Source organism: Lactuca virosa, chromosome 5 (assembly GCF_052849685.1).
Source record: "Lactuca virosa cultivar CGN04683 chromosome 5, Lactuca_virosa_CGN04683_v6, whole genome shotgun sequence".
Classification (NCBI taxonomy): domain Eukaryota; kingdom Viridiplantae; phylum Streptophyta; class Magnoliopsida; order Asterales; family Asteraceae; genus Lactuca; species Lactuca virosa.
The window spans coordinates 435,701,112-435,716,584 of record NC_136430.1 but is presented as its reverse complement, the minus strand read 5'-3'; positions in this window follow the sequence as shown (position 1 = coordinate 435,716,584).

Below are 15,473 nucleotides of genomic sequence, written 5' to 3'. Positions count from 1 at the left end.
TCACGCATTTTCCTTGCCACGATCTCCTGATGTACCTGAAACAATAAACTGAAACTGTAAGCCCGAAAGCTTAGTGAGGTACCCCCAAAATACCCATACACACATAACCATACACATACAACAATGAACAGCACACTATAGGTCCAGTAAACCATCGGGTTGGAATACCCATGGCCCTCAACCATCGGGTTGGAATGCCAACATACTACGAGTCCAATCATCCTACCGGGAGTGCCCACACACATCGGGTTGGAGTGCCCACACACCTACACATACAATAACTACTATGGGTCCAATCATCCCACGGGATGGGATACCCCAGGCCCTCAACCATCGGGTTGGAATGCCCTACCTACTATGAGTCCAATCATCCTACCAGGATGGAATACTCCTGGCCCACAACCATCGGGTTGGAATGCCCTACCTACTATGAGTCCAATCATCCTACCGGGATGGAATACTCCTGGCCCACAACCATCGGGTTGGAATGTCCTCCCTACTATGAGTCCAATCATCCTACCGGGATGGAATACTCCTGGCCCACAACCATCGGGTTGGAATGCCCACATAACCAGTCAAACATGTGCACCTATATCGTATAATCATATAACGGTCTACCAGACAACATACTAGGGCCCTATCATCCTCGGGATGGGATACCCTCCACTACTGCTCAATCATGTGCACATATCACAGGTAATCTCCTACTAGCATACAGGCAATCAGACCACTATAGGTCACTAAGCATAAACACATCCGCCTTCACAGGATACAGATCTAACCGATCATACAAACATATAACCATCCTATCTACCAAGATTTCAAGCTAACATATCGCAATAGTAACTATCTCAAATAACGAATCAAAGGGTCGGCCTTGTGCCTTAGACCCTTGAGTATAGTGAGGATAACTCACCTTGAAATGCTGAACTGAAGAGATAAGATCGAATCCTCTGCTCTCGGCCACAAACTACACCACCTAACACTTGATGAAACCATATCTATAAGTGCCTAATTTACCAGAATACCCTTGGAAGTCAAACTGGTTGGTCAAAGTCAAAGTCCTGGTCAAAGTCAGCCTTCCTGGTTGACCCTACTCGCCGAGTCAACCTAGTGACTCGCCGAGTTCATGAACTCAGAAACCCCACAATTCGCGACTCGACTCGCCGAGTCACCCCATGAATCGCCGAGCCCTTCAATCCGAGTCCTAGCCTGTCCAACTTACTGAGTCCACTCAACTCACTGATCTGGATTAAAACTACATGGGCTAGGGTTTGCGACCCGACTCGTCGAGTCCAAGAACAGACTCGCCGAGTCCACTTAAGTCATCCTCATTCAGACGATTTCAGTCCATCCCACTGCTTCCAACTCATAGATCTGGACTCCTAAGGCTAGTTTTACACGTAAAGTTTCCAACTTTACGTGCATGCAGTGTGATTTTGGTTCAATACAAGCTAGAGAGAAGGTTCAAGACAAGAATGCTCACAAACAAGCTAAAGGGCTGATACTTTATGCCTCCATAGACCAAGATAAGTCTAGATCTGAAGTTGCGACCCCAGATCTAGTCCCAAAACCCGAAATGGATCCCAAACATGCTAAATAGCCCCAAATCATCATCCAAGAATAGATCTAGAAGGGAAAAGCTCAAAGTAACGACTTGTTACCTTAGAAATGTGCCCAAGATGAAGTAGATTCTGGATCTACACGAACCCCTTGCTGCTAGCCTCTTGATCTATAAGTTTCCTTCACTAGATTCACCTTCCAAAGCTCAAAAACTCCCACCAATGGCTCACACACGATTTTAGGGTTTACTGACTCTCAAGGGGTGACAAAGAGGCTGAGGTGAGGACATAAGGTCCTTTAAATAGGGTGCAAACCCTAAAATTAGGGTTTTCTCTTCCCAGCACCGACTCGTCGAGTCCCGCCGCTGAACTCGGCGAGTTGGTCACTTAACATGTGGCCAAAACCCGCTCCGACTCGACGAGTTAAGATACCTACTCGTCGAGTCTACTCTTTTATTTACACATAGCACCCCCGAACTTATATGCCTGAATTTGGGATGTTACAACTCTCCCCCACTTAAATTAGGCTTTGTCCTCGAAGCCTGCTGCAGCACACAATTTCGGATAACACTCCTACATTGCAGCCTCCGGTCTCCCAAACCAGCCCAAATCTCTGCAGGCACTACTACCGCGTCCCTTCTAAGGACAACTCCTTCCTGTCACGAACACAATTTCGTGACTTGCGAAAGTTAGATACTACTATAATTCACTGGGATCTCTCACAGGACTAGTCTATCTTTCCCTTTCCAAAACTTGCGATAACCCGAGTAACTTGCAATATTGGAAACTCATCCTGCCCCTTCCTGAATCTAGTCCTTTTCCGCGCTGACAGGATGATGCATCCTTCAGCTTCCGGGTAACTCCCATGAACAACCAGCTATATCACATAGACACTCATACCTGGCCCAATCAGCCTCGGGCTGGAATACCAGGTACGCCTACGACGAGTCCAGTCATCCCTAGGATGGTATACCCTCGTATCCTCACACATGTTTGGCCCATTCAACCCTCGGGTTGGAATACCAAACACATCAGGTCCAATCAATCACAGGGTCCAGTCATCCTCATGATGGAATACCCTAGATTGGAATACCACTACATACATATCCCATGTCTACAACCATACTTGGGATCCAAGGATCTATCCTTGCATCTCCTTCAAACTCCTATGAATCGACACAACCGAGTACAACTTACCCAAATCTCAACAATACGTCTACCTCAAACCCGCTATAGCAGGGAATATAACTATCACGATCTCTACGCCCACGACCTATGACTGGAATACCCTTACGTGGTCCTCAACATAAGTCTGGATTGCCTCTGAGCCCACATCATGAGTCTGGTATGCCCTCCCTGGCCATCAGCTCATGACTGGAATGCTCCCGATGACCGACCGACACTACTGTCGTCACTTCAGTTTCCCAACACTTCGACCCTACAGATATCCACTTTCCTCCGTCACTCGAAGGGCCTAATAGACGCTCATCTCATCAACGCACAACATACGATGCAAAAACTACTACCACCCACGAATCACAATGGCTCAAACCAACAACAACATACCTACCACTACTGGCCAACCAGCACGACCCTCATATCTAACCCATACCACCCCCTTCGGGTTAGCATACCAACATGTCTAATCAATTCAACTATCGGGTCGAAAATTATCAGGGTTTGTTGGCCTACCGCCTCAACCCTATCGCTCCCTTCGAGCCTCTGTGCCTACAACTCACAGTCGGCCCGCACCGGGGTCTTGGCCCACTACATAGAGCAGGACCGCCTCAACTCCATCCAAATGCCATAACCGATCAAGAAAAGACCTACCCGGTTCCCAAAACCTGAATGACAGGATATTCTAATCCCAAACCTTCCCAAAACCGACTAGTACCCACTCGGATCCACTCTCAGTCCCCAACTGGAGTATTACCCGACCCAAGAAGATGAAGCCTCGGAGATACTCCGAACTGATGGGATCGCCAAGATCCTTTGAACTCCGTCCGACCTCTAGTAACAACTTCCAATCAACCAAAATACACCGGAGTCCTCAGTATACCGGACCGCCTCATTGCACCCCTTTAGTAACCGTCATCCAAACTGCATCAGGCAGCACCTTCCAGAGCAAACACCGCATTCGAGAATTTCCAATTCTCCCCCACTTAGAGCACTAACTATTGTCTACCGGCGGTGAAGCTAGTACGCGACTCAACTATCCCTATCTTAGGCAACGAACTTCAAAGAACCCGAGCTCCTACAGATGAATTCTGAATCCCTGAAGCACGACTACTCGTCCTGGTCTGGCGATTTCTCTTTCCTATCCCTTTCCCTTGAATGCACCACTGGATCCTACCCATCTAAGATCTCTTACAATACATTCCCCTTAGCATCTCCTACGCTCTAAAGACTCACGCAGAAAGAAACGGAACTCATAATACAAATATGAACAAAAGATAGGAAGAAAGACATACCGGCCGTCACCTCTGGCGTTGTCCCGGTCTCCTCGTCCATAAGCTGATAGGCACGCCCTTGAGCCCTCGGAGGCTCTGCTCTACCCTGACCCCCGTATAATACCTTTCTTCCCAAGTGCTCCAACAAATCTCCTGCTCTCGGCTTTAGAAATCCTATCATTCAGGATCTCGCACCCTGACTCACTCACAAGCTCAATCCTCCACAACTGAACTGCAGTAGCTGAAACAACCTTTGCCCTAAACTGGGCTACAACTGCTCCCCAGACATAGTCTACAATCCCAAGAGTGCAATAGATCGCACAATCAATCCATACCGTCCGATACAAGAGATCCAAGGTGAACTGGACCTCCAAATACTTATGCCACATCGACCCACCCGCGCTTACCAGCGCTGAACTATTGTCGCCAATCCCGACGACCAACTGACCCCGAGCTGGAATACAACCTGATCCTGGGTCACAAACCTGCTCAATCCTTCGAGCTCGTTAAACTGAAAGGACACAGCCCTTGCCCTAGAAGACGACATTCCAATCCTATCAATTAACCATTCTAATTCCAGCAGCATAACTCCAGCTGAACATAATCATTACTCCTTTCCTGAGTCCCGTGACTCGCATCCCGGCCTCGAGCAAAACCCCCGAAGCCTCAAATCCAGAAACTCATGTGCTAGCCCCTCACGCTCAACCCGCGGAAAGTAACGTGTACGGAACATCTCCCTGATCTCAAGTAACTGCAGCCCTCTGCTCATCAGAATATGTCCCAGTAACGAGTTCCGATACTGGAAAGCTCAACCAGCTCCTCCCTACTGCCGTCATTACAGCTGCTAAAGTTGTTGCGGCAGCCGTCTCAGCAATGGCTGCGTAGTGCTCGTCGAAATACTTAACCATGACGTTCTAAATAGACCCAACATCTCCGGTAACTGTCCCTGGACAAACTCGATCACCTCCTTCCGGATGATCTCACTGACACGGTCCTCTGACAATGCTGGCCTATCCTGGCCGCCAACTCCCGATCCTAGACTGGATCTGGTCTCAAGACGTCTCGTAACCACCATTCTGGTAAGACACCAGAAAGATCTCTGATAATCCATATAATGACAGGAGACCAACTCCCAACCCAACCCTAGGGGTTGTGACTTCCTTGCTACCCGTATGGGTCCTGTGCTTTCAGTAGTATGGGCCCCTACTACCTTCCACACCTACCCATATTTGTCTCAAGTATCACCACAACACACTAACACTATACATACACCTGGTGGTCGCTCAAACTCACTCCTAGAGGAAGGCTAAGGGTGCGTTTAGTTGCGGAAAAATGAGCCGTTTTCCGGAAAAAATTTCCAAGAAAAATGAGAATTTTGAAAACACGTTTAGTTCGTCTATTTTTCTAAATTTTTCACGAAAAATGAAAATTTTCCGTTTTCTAAAATTACAAAGAAATTTGAAATTTTTGGAAAACTGATAATTATTGTTTTCCACATTTTTCTAATTCCAAAATTTTTCTAAAATATAAACACTCACTCCCACCCCATCCACCTCTACCTACCCTCACCTTAATACCCCCAACCCACCACACCCCTACCTACCTACACTCACTCCTAAGCCCACCCCCCCCCCCCCACACACACCAACCCCCACAAACACACAGACACACCCACCCCCACCCACATCCCACAAACATACACACCCACCCCACCTCCACAAACACACACCAACCCCCCCCCCCCACACACACACAGACACACCAACCCCCACAAACACACACACATACACACACCCCAACCCCCACAAACACAAACACACACACCCCCACCCACATCCCACAAATACACACACACCCACACCCACCCCCACCCCCACTCCCACTCCCACCTCCACAAACACACACACACACCAACCCCTGCAAACACACACACACAAACTCAAACCCCCCAACCACCCCCCCCCCCCCACACACACACAAACCCACCCACCCAACACCACTACCACAATCACCGACCTACCATCACCATCACCATCACCACCATCACTACCCCATCACCACCACCACTACCCCATCACCAGCACCACCTCCGCCGTTATCACCACCACTGCCACAATTGCCGCCGCCACCCCGCTGCTACCGCCACCACCTCCACCACCACCACCGTCACCATCATCGACACCACCACTGCCCCCCGCCGCTGCCCCCACCACCGCCACCATCCCCACGCCCACCCTACCACCGCTACCGTTTTCTAAAAATGAAATCCGATAGAAAAACACACATCTAAACGCGTTTTCTAATTTTCTAAAACTGAAAATGAAAAATGAATAAGTTTTAACTAAACGCGTTTTCTAAATTTTCCAATGAAAACCGAAAACGAAAAACGAAAATTGGAAAGGGAAACGAAAAACGGAAAATGAAAACTGTTTTTCCGTAACTAAACGCAACCTAACTGTCTCACAACTGACCTACCGGTCTCACGCAACCCACCCATCCATCAAATACCACACGACCCTTCATTGGTGCCAGTTAACTATTGCATGAATACCATCACATATTGCACAGCTTAAACAATCTTAGACTAAAAGATTTAATCCCACAACGGTTGGACTCAGACAAGAGCTGCGCAGCAGGACCAAATCCCTTACCCTAAGACCATTTAACCCATGTAGCATGTGACTTAGAGTATTCACCCAATAGTTAGTTCACACGCGAAAGAGTCATAAAAAATCGATTGAGGTACAAAACATAAGATAAGGCATCAAAGATCAGACAATTCTATCATACGATTCCTGAGGATCCCTATCTTATTACTAGCATGCTATTCTAACATATCACATAATATCAAATAACTTGTATGGTATTTTGGGGTCTACTTACTGGCTCCGGCTGATCGTACACCCTGCATCCTCCTTTACTTATTTGAAAACCATTCGAAAATTATTTTGAAAACATTTTCCTTAGTTTGAGATTGGATTCACACGAATGTTCCTCTAATTCACTCAAACCAAGGCTCTGATACCAACTTGTAATGCCCAAAAATTTCAAACCAGTTTAAACTTTCAAAAACAACCCAAGTTCCATTAGTTATTACAAAAAGGTTTCCAAATAGTTTATTATCAGAGTATCCCAGAAACAGAATCATAAAAAGTGAGGAGCGGTACGATCATGCCTTTTCTTTGCCACGATCTCCTGATGTACCTGAAACAATAAACTGAAACTGTAAGCCCGAAAGCTTAGTGAGTTACCCCCAAAATACCCATACACACATAACCATACACATACAAAAATGGACAACACACTATGGGTCCAGTCAACCATCGGGTTGGAATGCCAACATACTACGAGTCCAATCATCCTACCGGGATGGAATACTCCTGGCCCACAACCATCGGGTTGGAATGCCCACACACCTACACATACAATAACTACTATGGGTCCAATCATCCCACGGGATGGAATACCCTAGGCCCTCAACCATCGGGTTGGAATGCCCTACCTACTATGAGTCCAATCATCCTACCGTGATGGAATACTCCTGGCCCACAACCATCGGGTTGGAATGCCCTACCTACTATGAGTCCAATCATCCTACCGGGATGGAATACTCCTGGCCCACAACCATCGGGTTGGAATGCCCTACCTACTATGAGTCCAATCATCCTACTGGGATGGAATACTCCTGGCCCACAACCATCGGGTTGGAATGCCCACATAACCAGTCAAACATGTGCACCTATATCGTATAATCATATAACGGTCTACCAGACAACATACTAGGGCCCTATCATCCTCGAGATGGGATACCCTCCACTACTGCTCAATCATGTGCACATATCACAGGTAATCTCCTACTAGCATACAGGCAGTCAGACCACTATAGGTCACTAAGCATAAACACATCCGCCCTCACAGGATACAGATCTAACCGATCATACAAACATATAACCATCCTATCTACCAGGATGTCAAGCTAACATATTGCAATAGTAACTATCTCAAATAACGAATCAAAGGGCCGGCCTTGGTGCCTTAGACCCTTGAGTATAGTGAGGATAACTCACCTTGAAATGCTGAACTGAAGAGATAAGATCGAATCCTCTGCTCTCGGCCACAAACTCCACCACCTAACACTTGATGAAACCATATCTATAAGTGTCCAATTTACCAGAATACCCTTGGAAGTCAAACTGGTCAACTCTTGGTCAAAGTCAAAGTCCTGGTCAAAGTCAGCCTTCCTGGTTGACCCTACTCGCCGAGTCAACCTAGTGACTCGCCGAGTTCATGAACTCAGAAACCCCACAATTCGCGACTCGACTCGCCGAGTCACCCCATGAATCGCCGAGCCCTTCAATCCGAGTCCTAGCCTGTCCAACTCACTAAGTCCACTCAACTCACTGATCCGGATTAAAACTAGATGGGCTAGGATTTACGAACCGAGTCGTCGCGTCCAAGAACAGACTCGCCGAGTCCACTTAAGTCATCCTCATTCAGACGATTTCAGTCCATCCCACTACTTCCAACTCATAGATCTGGACTCCTAAGGCTAGTTTTACACGTAAAATTTCCAACTTTACGTGCATGCAAGGTGATTTTGGCTCAATACAAGCTAGAGAGAAGGTTCAAGACAAGAATGCTCACAAACAAGCTAAAGGGTTGATACTTTATGCCTCCATGAACCAAGATAAGTCTAGATCTGAAGTTGCAACCCCAGATCTAGTCCCAAAACCCGAAATGGATCCCAAACATGCTAAATAGCCCCAAATCATCATCTAAGAATAGATCTAGAAGGGAAAAGCTCAAAGTAACGACATGTTACCTCAGAAATGTGCCCAAGATGAAGTAGATTCTGGATCTACACGAACCCCTTGTTTCTAGCCTCTTGATCTACAAGTTTCCTTCACTAGATTAACATTCCAAAGCTCAAAAACTCTCAGCAATGGCTCACACACGATTTTAGGGTTTACTAACTCTCAAGGGGTGACAAAGAGGCTAAGGTGAGGACATAAGGTCCTTTAAATAGGGTGCAAACCCTAAAATTAGGGTTTTCTCTTCCCAGCACCGACTCGTCGAGTCCCGCCGCTGAACTCGACGAATTGGTCACTTCACATGTGGCCAAAACCAGCTCCGACTCGACGAGTTAAGATACCTACTCATCGAGTCTACTCCTTTATTTACACATAACACCCCGAACTTATATGCCTGAATTTGGGATGTTACATCAGAACTTACCAAAGGATAGCGGTTGGATGGTTTTGGGTGGGTATGAGAAAAGAAGATCAGAAATATGTTCAGGCATGTAGGGTTTGTCAAACTCAAAAGGCGATATCTACCCACCCAGCAGGTCTACTACAACCCCTACCAATACCGGATCAAGTTTGGGATGAGATATCTATGGATTTCATAGAAGGACTCCCTAACTCACATGGGTACAATGCTATTATGGTGGTAGTGGACCGCCTTACGCAATACTCCCACTTCATTGCTATCAAGCACCCGTTCATAGTAGTAACCATTGCTAGCATATTCATCAAAGAAGTGGTTCGCCTTCATGGATACTCGTCTTCAATAGTATATGATCACGATAAGGTGTTTATGAGCTTATTTTGGAGAGAGGTGTTTAGACTCCAAGGAACAAATTTACTTAGAAGCACCGCTTACCATCCACAAACGGATGGACAAACGGAGATTGTCAACAAATCGGTGGAGATGTACTTACGATTTTTCATTCAAGGCAAACCCCACTCTTGGTCCCAATGGTTACCATGGGCAGAATTTAGTCACAATACTTCATATCACACCAACAGTAAAATCACCCCTTTCAAAGCATTGTATGGTAGGGATCCTCCACGTGTGATTCGAGTACAACAAGGGCAAACAGGGGTTTCAGCAGTAGAAGATCAGCTCATGGAAATGGATGCCATTTTAGACGATCTTAAGGGCCACCTGTTGCAAGCACAACAGAGAATGAAGAAATGAGCTGATAGATTTTGAAAAGATGTATCCTTTGCAGAAGGAGACCGGGTTTACCTTAAATTACAGCCTTACAGGCAAAAATCAGTGACAAACAAACCATTTCAAAAATTGGTTGCATGCTTCTATGGGCTATACCTGATTATGCAGAAGATTGGATCAGTAGCATACAAGTTGCAGCTTCCAGAAGGTGCAAAGATCCACCCGGTTTTTCATGTCTCTCAATTAAAAAAAGCAATGAACCTGAAACAGTGAAGGGAGTGCGAACCCACGAGGAGGAGACTGGCCAAAGGACTGAAGTACTGGTTAAGTGGAAGGGAGTCCCAAAGTTTGACTCCATTTGGGAGGATTTCAGAACTATACAGGACACATTTCCTGACTTTGACCTTGAGGACAAGGTCATATTTTGGGGAAGGGGTAATGTGGTGCATCCACCACTAAAATTCACATACCAAAGGCAGAAATCAAAAAAGATTCCAAGAAAAGAGGGGACCACTTCCAGTCACATAAACATTACAGGATTGGTGGAGGAGCAGGGGCAAAATGGGGAATAACGAACAAAAGTGATGCAATGTCTGCCTTATATCGTAGTGGAGTCTCATTGATAGAGGAGGGAGAATATTGGAAGCTTATTATCCTTGGAGACCAGTAGCAGCTCGAATTGTTACTACCTATCTTTTTCTTGATGTTAGTCTTGTTATTTCATCCTTGTTTCTTGTCAATCTTTGCCAAATTAATAGAACAATAATCTTTCAACATCTTTGTCTTGTTTGGAAAGTATTTCATTACATCATCCAGTTGGCTTACTATTGCAATACAAAGAACATAAAATTAAGTGTAAAATAAATTTTATATTAGACATATAATGTTAAATCTATGTGAACCATCTATAGCACCCTAATCCAACTTGCACCCTAACATCAGTAATCTTGTTTTAGAACATGGGAAAATTATTAGGAAAACAATGGGTATGGAACACCTTGAAATATCCATTGACATGGTCTAACCTGACTTTCTCTTGATCTTTGAGAGCTCTGTACGCATCCAAACAATAATTATTTACTCAATCATGCCCTGAATGAAGCCACAACATTCATATAAGTACCTAAGGTAAGTTCTTCTTTCAACTGTTAATTTAAAGTCCAACTTTGCTACCTTTTCATATCAACCAATGTTTATGAAATCAGAAAAAACTATCCAAAAACCCGAATCAGATCAAATTCCTCCCAATCCAACCAGTTAAAACCTCAATCCTAGCAAACACGCAATACACCACATTGAACAAAAAAAATCAAACAATCAATTTACCTAATTTTATTAGCATTACCGGTGGAGAAGACATCGAGATAATGATCGACGTCTGATAAACGGTTGTTGCTTGTAGAATTTTTCCTATTTGCATATGAATCGGAGACCAGGAGAAGTAGGTCGAGGTGTTGTCGGCGGTGACATTTCCGTTCTCTGTGATTCGATGAAAGATGCGTCTGCAATCAAGACAACACCACCACAAAGCGGATACCTTCATGGGATGTAAAACTAATCGAGAGAGGAGAAGAACAAAGGGGGATTGATGGACTATAACTATTCCGACAGTGACACCACCAACAACCGAAAAATAGAAAGGAAGAGGGCGTTTTTTGGTCGTAGGGTAATAAGGCGGTGGTAAGCGGGATCGCCGACTTCGCAGATGAAATTGAGAGAAGATAGTGATTGATACCGAGAATAGGGACGATGGAAAGAACTGGAACAAAAAAGAAGCGGTGGAGGGATTAAACCAGAAAGGAGTTAAAGTAACCCTATGAATAGTATCTGGGCCAGGTACGGTTCATAAGGCACTTGTGATTTATATATATATATATATATATATATATATATATATATATATATATATATATAGGCTTAAGTTATTTTGTTTTTACTAACTATTGTGTGCCAGAATGCACATATCTGGACCACCGGATGAATAGAATCAATAGTTATGATCTGAGGGTCTATGATATTACAATAGGGTAGCATGTATCATATAATAACACAAATTCAAGCAAAATGGTATTTTGGTCAATTAATCTATTTTAAAAAAGGAAATTTTCGGATTTTAAGGGATCATTAATTCCCTTATTTTTAAAAAAATCTGAATATTTTTAAATTAATTCTAATTAAAATTTAATATTATTTTTAATAATAACGGATTTTATTCTGTCAGAATGACAAAAAGTCAACAATAAACTAGTAAATATATTTGCGGTTTTATTCTTGCAGAATATGGTTTCATTCAAGATACTTTTTATCAAGAATAACATTTTCTAAAGAATACAAATTTTATTTTTTAAGAATCACTATTTACATTCATCCGTAAAGAATAAGACTACAAACAATTATTACATTCATTCTAAAAAAATTATGACTAATAATGGTTTAAGGATTACATTTATTCTTAAAGATTAAAACTAAAAATGGTTAAGAAAAGAAAAAAAAACATCAAAATCTAATAAAAACACTAATCCATTCTGAAAGAATAGTATTGTTAAGAAATACTTTATACATTCTAGCATAATACATTTTGCAAGAATACACTCTAGTTCTCCATGTTTTTTCTCCTTTTCCACATCAATGACAGTCTCTTCAAAACCTAAATCCACAAAAAAAAGCATAATCAACTTTCAGATATTAAAAAATTCAGAGCATTCTAAAAGAATAAAAACTATAAATTCTGATAGAATGTAGCAGACATTAAACAATTGTAATTTATTCTAATAACATGCATTACTAGTTATTCTGCTAGAATATACTATCGTTATTCTAATAACATGCATTACTCGTAATTCTGCTAGAATGCACACCAGTTTTAACTTATATTCTAATAGAATTTATAATATCTTTTTTTTATAAAATAAAAACACTAAAATGCATTTATATAAATAAATTCTAATAAAATACAAGCAAGTATACTTGTTGTTAACAAACATTCTCAAAGACATTCTTACAGAATGCATTTATATAAATAAATTCTGACAGAATACAAGCATTACCTATTTAACGGAAACGATATAATAGAGAATGATAACATATTCTACCAGAATGTTTTTTAATTTTCCTATCTAACAATGTTTTTTACTTTCCCTGTCTTGACAAATAAGAAGATTGAAATCAAATTCTCATAGAATAATAAGCATTCTGAGAGTTTTGACAGAATACATACAACATGGCCAGATTCTCTTTCAGGCATTTCCACAAACACCTTTTGTGCACACATATATAAATAATAGAGAATCAAAAGCTTAAAGTATAAAAAAAACAAATATCCTCATTGTTCTTCTGATGCGAATTTAAGGGAGTGTACAACTCAGCAAAACTTAACATCCATTAAAATAGGTTGCTTCATCAATTAGGGTTTAAGAAAAAAGGGTTAAAGTATAATCGTTGTTACCTGTATCGGTTATCTTTATCGCACTTGTAGGTGAATTAAGTCTGGTAAAATCATCGTCAACTGCCTCAACACCTTGATTTCTATTTCTATCGTTGGGATCCTCTTTTGGAATTTCATGATGTTGCACTTTCATCGGCGAATACTGACTCGTACTCACACCGCCTTCTAACCGAGACAGATGGCCACCCAATGCGTCAATAATTGCATTCGCCGCCGCGAACTCGCCTCGGAACCAGGAGATCATCGTGTCCCTGGCGAACGTCTCTATTTGATGTAACGTCGGGGCTAGATCGGAAGTTGTAGAAACGTCGGTTTTTGGCGCCATCGCCGACGAAAGGGCCCAGCTCCACCCGTTATCTTCTCCAATCCATAAAGTTTGTGGTTCTACGGTGCTGTGGGGTGGTGCTACTGCTCTGGTGGTGTCGAAATAAGGAGATGATAAGGGTTTCTAGGTCTGTGAAGAGAGAACGATGATTTTTAGAGAAGTAGGGGGAATCGGTGGTGGTGTTATATGAAACTGATAACCTAAATTAGTGGGATATTGATTGATTTTGTTTTCTTTTACCATAATTAATTATAGTGTAGATTACTTTTATACCCTTCTATTATTTATTAGTGATTTAATTATTTCTTGAATTTTCATTGGTCCTTACAAGTACACAATAGTTGCTAAAAACATTTGAACCTAGCTCTCTCTCTCTCTCTCTCTCTCTCTCTATATATATATATATATATATATATATATATATATATATATATATATATATATATATAGGGGAGGGTTCAATTGAGAAAAAATAAGGTTGAAAATGGGGGAATCATTCTCAGCCACTCATTTATTTTTGCCGCAAAAGCCTCCGTCGTACCAGCGGAAATGGGAAATGAATAGACATGTGTTTCCCAACAAAACATATTTCCTTAAACTATGCTAATCATTACCTTAATATATACAAAAACATAGTTTTTTTCGTTTTTTTTTAATTTTTAGAAGCTATTTTTATCAAAAAATGATTTTAAATATACCAAAATTCATGATTTTTTATTCTCTACAAATAGACATCCATATTGATATAGTTTTAAGATAAAATAAAAAATTTATTTTTTTTATATTTTCAGCTATCGTTATTCATAAGTGAATAAAAATGCATCAGTTTTTATTACAGTACATTCGTTATTCACTTATGAATAAAAAGTATGATTTATTTTTTTTACAATTTAAGTATCATTCATATATGAATATAACATATAATAAACATAGTATATTCATATTTAAATATTGGACGATGTATTCACTTGTGAATATTAACATAGTATATTTACTTGTGAATATTAGATGATATATTCACTTATGAATATTAAATGATATTTCATATGTGAATATTACATAGTATTACATGGTATATCACATGTGAATATTACATAGTATATTCACTTATGAATATTAGATGATATATTCACTTATGAATATTACACAGTATATTCACATATGAATATTACAAGGTATATTCACTTGTGAATATATTCACTTATGAATATTAGAAGGTATTTTGACAAATATATATAATTTTTATATGTTATTCACATATGAATAACATACAGACTTGCATATTTGTTTTGTGTTTTTAATAATCATATACTGATTCAGGTGAGAAAACATATTCATATGTGAATATAACGTGGTAATTTAGTTTATGCATTTCATCAAACAGTTGGAGTGCATACAAGTTAACTATTTTAAAAATGTTAAAAACATCAAGTTATCAATTCCAAATCATCATATACTTCCGATTTCGACTTCAGATGCGACATCCTATGTCTGATCGATTTCTCATTTTGATTTTGATTTCCGAAAATCCGATTGGGAACCTGTGAGTACTGATTCTGAGTCCTTCAATGTCGACTGTGACTGCGAGTCCAGAACTCCGATTCCAATTTCATGAACAGCGAAGAAATTCCGATTCCAACTGATTTTGTTTGCGAATCTGGGAAATTCCAGTTCCAAATCCGTTATGAACTTTAACAAATGCTTGCAAGCTACGAACATTCAGAGTATTCAAC